This window comes from Melanostigma gelatinosum (genome assembly GCF_949748355.1).
Source record: "Melanostigma gelatinosum genome assembly, chromosome: 4".
NCBI lineage: Eukaryota > Metazoa > Chordata > Actinopteri > Perciformes > Zoarcidae > Melanostigma > Melanostigma gelatinosum.
Window position 1 is genome coordinate 7185463 of NC_136637.1, and position 9692 is coordinate 7195154.

A 9692-nucleotide genomic window follows, 5' to 3' on the forward strand; every position below is an offset into this window, starting at 1 on the left:
ATATTCATATACATATAAAACATTGATTGAATTAAGCAAACAACCAACACATCTTTGAATGTGCTTTGCGCCAGTGACTGCTATTATCAACACAAAATAGTCTGCAGACAACTCTCCAAATCTGCTGAATATTTATTAAAGTGGGCAAATTATGACTTATTTATTTTTGCTCAATTATTTAATGTGTGGAATGCAGATCATTCATCATTAATATTGATATATTGAGAGAAACTGTAGAACAAATATTTGTGCATTAATATTCATCCACCGCACGCCAGTGTGTGTTAGCGCGCACTTTAGCTCCTCGTTCAACAGAGATGCGTTTCTTTCAAAGCTGTTTCCAAGTCACTTACTGTATTTGTGCTTGCCTCACTGTGATCTGAGCTTATCAGCGCACCCGCCCAGATGGCAGACAACACAAAGCAATTCCGAGTGCGTTGTCTTTCTGCAGAGAAGATATAGAGATTGACACAAGCCCTCTGTTTTCAGAGCATGAAGTAATTCTTTTAATGGCCTGCCAACTGTGCACTCCAAAGTTTGATTTTGCTCCGCGAAATGAGAGCAAAAATCTCGAGCAATTTATTATGCTGTTTGTGCTTCGCTTCACTGGTTATCGTCTGCAATTTATTTCCTACCTTGGGGTACTGCGAGCCATTTTTCTCCATTTTTCCAGTGGCTCACTTTTCCTTTTTTTTTTCCTTGATCCTGCATGCTGCTGACTAAACTCCTGCCTCCAGCCATGGTGTTGGAACATCACAGAAAACTACATCATTATACTGAAGCTAGTTAACAAAGAGAGGCAGAGAAGTTTAAATCACGGGGGCACAAGCCAGTACGAGGAATTACAGAGTTCACTCACTGGGGCGCAGCGGCCTCTCTCCGGTTGCTCAGGTGAAACGGCTCACTAATGAAAGGCTGGTTCAGGGCTCGGTTTGAATTCAAGGTCGGCACCGGACCCGCTCCCCGCTGCTTGAAATTCATTTTCCCGATCATAAATGATGCCTTCGTTGAAACGTGAGTCACATGTCTGCATCGGCTGAGCACCTTTTTACATTTCCACTCATTGGCATGCGTTATATGCCAAATAGCTGCATGTGCCATAGGAAGGGGAGCCAAATCTGATTGGCTTAGAATCAGACGCATTCTGATCCAGGCAGACCCACAAATAACTGACAAGAAAGATCATACGAATAAAACAAAGTCAAAATATTGCAGGATAAGTAGACTTTAATATTTAGACTTTAGGTTCCCAGTGTGTGTGTGTGTGTGTGGGGTCAATTATTTTCAAACTCAACACACCCAGTTTGTAACGCAGTCTTTCTGAGCCCAAACTTCAATAACCATGAAGATGTTTTATTTTATGTATTTATTGTATCCAGCCCGTGTCACTACGATCAAAATGCCTTTTCCAAGAGAGACCTGAGAGCAAGAAACACTCACGAGAACATAATTGGCAAAACAAAAAACTACACAATAAACAGGAATTCAGTAATTTAGTGACAAGAATCGTAAAAACAACCATTAATTAATAAAGATTTAAAATCTCCAAGGCGGAATGCAAGACTCTAGTCTGAGGGCAGTTTGCAGTTCACTCTGTTCAACTGTGCATCGTAAACCAGTTCTGCCAACATTGGGGAGCAGGAGGGATATCTCAGGTGATGAATTACTGGATCGTGTGCTGCACTCGTTTTCCTGTTTGAATGAGCGAAGACTTGACAACGCTCCCTCAGAGCCGCAGACACATTATAATGAGGAGTAATACTCTTAAAAATGCAACTCTAACATGAACCACGTCAAGTAGTATGTCCTGATACTTGAACAGCCCTTCCTCCCCTGCAGTGGTATAAATCAACCACAAGGTGGCAGAGGGAAGCCTGCTGTGTCCACTCCTGCTATGCCTTTTGAAATGAGTCTTAATACCATTAAATCACTGCTCACAAATTGTATTTTGATATGCAAAACGCTTTTTAAACGCATATTATATGCTGTTTTAATCCTTAATATCAGTAAATATGGCATATTAGGGCTTTTAATATTCTTAAGAGATTACCAGGCACTCGTTGCCTGTGTGCTTATGCAAGGCTTTCAGCACCATCAAATATTAATTCTTCTAAACTTGCTCTTTCAAGAGGACTTCTTTGATGTTGATGTAATTTTTCATCAGCTAAGCAGATCTCAGACGGCGGCGTCTGTTGGAAAGCAGTGGGCCCATAACTCATTGATGAGCCACGTGGGGCGCAGATATCCACATCCCGATGCCCGATGCGAGATCTGAAGCAGTTCTCAGATGTGGGATGGGTTCGGCAGAGTGGCGCGGTGCTGGGCTGCTGGCCGCAATGGTGCCGCGGAGTTAAGGGCTAAGTAGAGGGCGAGGGAAAGTAATGTGTGTGTGAACTTTGTAGTCATTTAAAATGCTTAAAAGTCTTTATTTAAAACTGCGTAGACGTCAGGATGAATGAGAAGACAATCAGGGCCTCAAAGACAAAAGCTTCCTCTCCAAATCTGTTCACAACTGAAGGTGAAAGAAACATTTACTTTGTCACCACCACGAAATAAACAAGCACCACTTTGATTTGTGTTGCTATGGCTGAGCGAGAGAGAAAGAAAAAACTAATCTGGAAGAATATTACAGAGGCAATTATGGCAAAAGAAAAAATTGAAGGTTATCATTATTAAATTATTCATTTTTGACAATGTCGGCCCCTCGGAGTTGGGGAATTAATCTCTCTGTAAACATGCTAAAGCAAGCTAGATTGACACAAATTGCGAAAGCCGGAGCCCCTCTTTTGAGCGCCCATGCTTTCCCTTTCATGTTGCCTCACAGTGGGGGCCGAACACTGCTAATACAAAAAAGAGTGGGCAGACCTTGGGCGAGTAACACGGGCGGATTAGTTTTGCACACTGGAGAGCGGCGGCGCTTTGGAGTTCGGCCAACGAGATTTGTTTGCTTCGCGCAACATATCTGAGAAAGAGAAACAGAGAGGGAATGCTGAAAAGTTTTCACCGACGTGTTTGTTCTCTTCAAAGCGGGAGAGAGAGATCTTACGAGTCCGTGTCAGGGCGTGGTGCGTGCACGCTCATTACTGCAACGAGCCCATTTTGCCTCCCGTGATTGCTCTGTGAAGAGAATAGCGGATGACCCCTGGCCCTGTTGTTAAGTTAATGCTTTTGCACGCGAGGAAAAGAACTGGTTTGTAGCCTTGTTATCCCGGACTAGATGAGAACACGCTGGAGCTGGTAATCACACGGAAGAACAACAAGGAATGTTTGGGTAAAGTTCTTCACTAATGGGATAATTGATTGACAGTCTTTGAGCTTTCGCGCGGCTGATTTATTTACTGTTGCACTTGCATGCTGCAACGCTTTCAATTTAATTGAGAAGCAATTGGGTATGAGGGCAAACACTGCCATGGGGGGTATGGGGGGGGGGGGGGGGGATCAAGTGATGGGACTGTTTTAATGATTCCCCCAATGGAGGAGTTAGAACCACAGTGAACTGAGTTTCTTTGCACTCTGATCTCACAATGACAGCACGCTGCCATCATCGTTTTCTGTGAAACATCCCAGTTGGTCGGATATATATCTATATATATAGATATATAGATATATATGCGTGTGTGTGTGTGTGTATATGTTGGGCAGCTTGTCAATTCCAATATCAAAGATGAACTCTTGTTTCCCAGACAGGCGTGGTGCCGTTTCACTGCGAGCGTGGCAGCATGCGATGCCCTCAGAGGCCTACAGGCCAGATATTCGCCAACACTTCGGCGCGGTGAAGCCGAGCAGCTTCCTGTACATTCAGCCACTGTAATAAATGTGCTACAGCGCTCCGGACGGTCACAGAGCCGGCGTGGAATGCAGACGTTTGGCTCCCACTTGCAGTCTGCACTCCTCCTCACCCACACACACACACACACACACACACACACACACACACACACACACACACACACACACACACACACACACACACACACACACACACACACACACACACACACACACACACACACACACACACACACACACACACACACACATCCCTCTCACTGTCTGTCTGTGCTGGAGGGCTTCGATCGAGTTCAACTACAATCTGAAGGTACACTGCACTGTTTGTTCATGCATTTCAATCGGAGGAGGGCTCGGTGCACTGTGTGCATGAGGTGCACTGTGTGCATGAGGTGCACTGTGTGCATGACTGGAAAGAACACTCTGGAAGAACTGCCTCATTTAATGTTTTTCGTTCTGAAGTTTTAGGTTTAAATTTACTTCTTGTTTCCAACCAAATCTGTGTAAGAGAGAAACCGGGTGTTCGAATGTGCAATATCTGAAAAAAAAGATAAAACACAGTATAATGATATAATGATCCGTGAGGCCACTATACTGCTCCTGGGTAAATTATTTTTCAAGCTGCCAAAACCCAGAATTATAATTTACTGTGACTTAAAACGCTACCATTTCCTTGTGCCCCTTTTATCAGGTATTATACATTATTAGACAGACTGTCCATGCAATAGATGTATGCACACTATGCACTAACACACTTTCTAAATGTGTCAATCACACTAATAATTCCAATGCTTTCTCTTATTGTGTATGATTTTACCACAGCTGAATCGTTTCCCATCATCCTGCTGTAAGCTCACTTTGTTTCCACTAGAGCAGGGGTCTCAAACTCCCGGCCCGCGGGCCAAATCCGGCCCGCTACGTCATTTTATGTGGCCCGCGAATCCGCCAGCAAAAAAAAAAAAAAATCTTTATTTTTTATTTTTAAGTTAGACGAATAATAATAAAAATATCCCCATAGTCGAAATTATGAGATAGAAAGTCATAACTAGAAAGTCATAATTCTGAGATAGAAAGTCAAAGTTATGAGATGGAAAGTCAAAATGATGAGATTGAAAGTCAAAATTATGAGATACTTCAACAGTTAGAAGCAGCTCTTTGACTGGAAATGTCTTGTGAGTACATTGAAGACTACTTTAAACTGTGAATGCAGAGCGTTATTTAACAATATGTTACGAGTGGTGACATTTACAACCGGCCCTTTGTGGGCGACCATGATGCTGATGTGAAGATGAGTTTGAGACCCCTGCACTAGAGGGTGCTGCAGATGAGCGCTTTCCTCTCAGTCGCGTCCTTCTGCATCCTTGCAACGGTTATGAGCAATAAGACCAACAGAGCCGAGCTCTGTGCTGCATTAAGCATAATAAACATGTCTATTATATGGCAGTGTATACTGAATGCATACATTAATGTATGCATCGTTGAATTACCTCCGTGCACCAATGCATATGTGAGCAAGTCCGTTCAATGCATCCATGCATGCACAAATGTTTGCTTTATTGCATGCTATATGTGCATGGCAAGCATGTGTGTGTGCGCGCAACAAAGAGCTGGGCCGGCGACAGCGTGTGTGTAGGTGTGTGTGTGTGTGTGTGCACGCAGCTGAACTTTGCGGCGATGAGCCAAAGTTGTATAGCGTAACCACGCTGGCCTCAAAGAGAAATATGATGTGTGTGTGTTATCTCATCCCACTTTGTCCTGAAGATGAGCTCACCGTGACAGCTTCACCTCCTGACAAGTCTCCCCGCGTCTCCTGTGCGCACTGACACGCGTGGACACACACTTGGAGGCCCTGGTTCCAGCTGATCCTGACAAAGTCTCTGTGACAAAGTCGGAGTTGCGCTCCACTCATCATCTTTTATTAGAAGAGGATTTGGACCAGTCGTGCTCTGGGACAGCTTGGCTCCCTTCTTTTCCTTCCATATAACTCTCCGAGCTGACGGCTTGTCCGCTGCCCCTCCCCCTCCCAGATATTACGCAGGGGGGGGGGGGAGCTCAGCCTGACGTTGCGCAACCCTCTCTGCTGGTTCCCATCCAACACAAACCTTCTCTGCCTCTACAGTGTTACCGCGGCCCTCTGCGGTGCCAACGAACACATCTCAGGCAGCAGCAGAGACCACACTTTGTGCCATTTGTAACCTGGGGGGGGGGGGGTTCTCCGAGCAATGAACACAAGTGACAGCTTCACAGCCCCCTCATAATGAACGGATTTCAAATGATCAATAAACAGGACCTGTATTTGTTTGTGTTGGAACCTGAGCCACGCTGCTCCACGGCCGTTCATGATGCTGTTGAATAGAGATCGCCGGCTGCAGTCTTATTAAGAGTTAATGGCTCATTTGAAGGTGTTGAATAATGCCACGCTGGAGGTACACCAAGCACAACTGGCTTGACTGAAATGCTAGTTTTGGAGCCTGGACTACATCTCCCAGCTGGCCATGAGGAGCAGCTGCAGGAGAAGTACTGTAGATGTGCTGTGTTGCCTTTTTAGACTTTTTCTTTTAGCCCTTTGGAGTCTCCCAGTGAGGTGGTGCGAATATAAACATCTTATTCTGGTTTCAGAAACCCGGTTAAGACCGTATAAGATACATTTGAGAAACCTGGATATGCATTTTTTATGTTACCCATTACTCCATAAACTAAAGTAGTTAAAGCTGCTGTTGGTAACTTTTATTAATATCACATTTGCTCAAACTGTCACGATGTCCCGACAGTACCTACATGAGACAGATAATCTGTGAGGAAACCAGGTTTCTCTGCCGGCTTTTAGTGAATCCCAATGGCTTTTCCAAGAGTCCACCAGATCAAAAGAAAAGCCTCCAATCAGAGCAGAGGAGTCTCAGCTGTCAATCACTGTTCGCAACGCTCATGAACTCCAATCAAACTGTCAAACTAGGCAGCGCTGATCAAACATGGATCAAGATCACGTTACTGTATATTGTCTATTTCTCACCTCAAAGTTTTCAGAAGCAAATTTTAGTTTGCTGTTAAGCTGTACAAAGAGAAAGTTTGACCCGCCCTCAGTGGGCGGAGTTTGTTTTTTTGGCTCGACTATTTTCAACATGGCGGCCAACTTTCACAAGCTTTTTCATTTTTCAGCTAAACGTATACTAAAATATGTTTCTGGCAACATTTGAGGCAAGAAATAGACAATAGAGTAACTGATAGGTTGTTTTTCTGCAGATGTGGAGGAATCTTGCAAACATATCAGGATGAAGTGACAGTTAGAGCAGTGATTCTTAACCCATGGGGCCACGGCCCACGATTGGGCCGCGAGCGCCACCTAGAGGGCCGCAAAAAACTTTCAGTTTTGCATCTGTGGGCCGCGGGACCGCATAGGTTATCAATTGAAGACACCAGAGATATTACTGTTATCCATGAGACGCTCAGTTACAATGTCCTCTCCCCTTCCGTTCCTACGGCTTGTTTACGTAAACTACGTCACAAAACATGGCCGTGTTGGGTATCCCAGCATGCCCAAAATCGTCAGCTTTGCAAAGAAAGCATTGATTTTCTTTCATTTCTTATGGATTTTTCCCAAAAGGAGCCCAAACACACACACTGTCCAAAGTCGCCATAATCGACGGAAAAAGACACATTACAGACCCGACAATGTGCCAGCAGATGTTACCATGGCGCTAGTGGCTTCAGAAAACGCTAGTAGTTATAGTACAAACCTTATCTTCCTCTTCTATAAGCCGTCAACCAACGTGTAATCTTGCGTAAATGTTCTATTCTCATGCTCGATCGTGCGCTCGGTCGCAGCCATTACGCACAGCAAGTCCGCTACTTACATACCACGTCTTCGACCTTATATATATATATATATCGATATATATAAAATTAAAAGGAAAATAATATAATATCAAAATATAAAGGGAGAAACACCTTTAGTGTGTCAGAATATCATGTGGTTACCATGTGTCCATTTGGGTCTCCAAATGTCCTTTTAGAGCTCCGCCTGGATCTCTTCATGAAGAAACACTGTAGAATGGTCATACTTTGTCCAATCTTCTTCAAATTTGAGGCAGTTGTTCACTGATAGTGTAGTTACAGCCCTATACTGTCCTTTACCTGTACAGATACAGCCACAGGCAGTTATTTATACTGAAAGATATAAAGAGATTTTTATTTTATGCGGACAAAACTTCAATTTCTACTGACTCCAAAGGCCCACTGCCTGTTTCTGTTTCTGGGTTTTCATTCTAGAAAGACCGGGACACTTTGTACTTGAAAAGTTGGGCCCCGAGGTCATAAAGGTTAAGAACCCCTGAGTTAGAGCAAATATATGCTCAAACAAATAGTTGTTTTTTTACCAACTGCTGCTTTAATGATGTGCTCTTTGGCCATAGAAGTCTGTTTGCTACTCTGTAGGTAGTAAGCTAGTTAGCAAGATGTGCTAACAATTGCGGTTTAGATACAGAGCAGATAAACACACTTTTTAATCACTCCCTCACACTTCTGCGGTTTTGTTTTGGAGAACTTCTAATTCGCACCATCTTTCTTGATAACACTCTGGCTGGATGGAGGTTTGTCTGAGGCTGATCATCAGACATCCTAAGCAACTCTTTGGCAGCGTCCAATGCGAGGATGAATTATTCCTCTCTGTTCCCACTCCTCGGGGAGTCGCTTCCTCCACACATCTGTGAATCCCTCTTCATTTCTCCATATTTTTCTCCTCCCTCTGACCTGATATGTGATTTGGTGTCTGCTCACTGGGCTTACACCAGGCAGCCAAGTCTCTCCAGGGCGCAGATGTTTTTCGCTGCTCTGTGGGGAACAGCAGGTGGCCGCCGGACTGCAGGTAGACGACCGCAGCTTCCAGAAGAGGAGCAGTCTGGGAAAATGCCATGCGTCGTTTCACAAGACATTTACAAAAACCTTAACTTATACCCAGAAAGGCTTTTGTTGTCATTTTACTTTCACTCTTTTGTTTTTTAATCTTCCTCAGTTAGTTGTGGTATAATAAAACGATACACCTTCCTTCACTTGTTTGCAACTCATGGAAGTCATTGAAAACAATTTGTTATTCTCTTATTCAATTTCCTGTTTACCGTGCTGAATGTGATACCACATGTGAGAGTAGTCTGTCTGACAAACTGAAGACAGCTGATGTGATTTCCTTTGCTTAACACCCTTCTAAGTCACATGAACGAAAATGGCCTCAACCTGGAAACATCTGCGGGGGGGGGGGGGGGTTGTATGTACACCGCAGTTTGACAACAGAACCCGAAATCTTAACGATTGCCCACGTGATTGCGTTTTACCCCTGTGGAGATATGGTGCGGCCCTGCGACCACATGGGCTTCGCCATTAACCACGCACTTTATAGCCAAGGAGGCCCCCATCTGCTCTGAGCCCGCAGTCTGCGTTTTTACACTACATTTCTTTGGCACCGCAGCGTATCAGAAGCTGTGATGCAGACCTGGACTATACCAACATAATGTGAGGGGTTTTTATACGCCAAAATCCTGTTTGAATATTTCAACTAAAAGAACCCCCAAAAAGCGGATTTTTTTAAGTCCATGGGGTTGAATTAGTAGTTGGCAGAGATTGCACATCATGCTGTATGCACATCAAGACCGTTATTTCTGCACATGGATTGTGCAAAGAAACGTATCAAAGTGGACACTTTTTAATTTTAAGGACTAAGAACAAAGTGTCAAAAAAAGTTCACAGTTCAAACGGATCAGAGGGAATATGGGGGATAGTCGCTGAATGTTTGATATAGTCCATGACAGAGACTTTGCATCTGCGAGTAACTGACCACTGAAGTCTCTGGATCTACAGCGGAGCGAGAGATGAAGAGCGGGAGTGATGCTCCTGCAGGGCACCGACGGAGATCT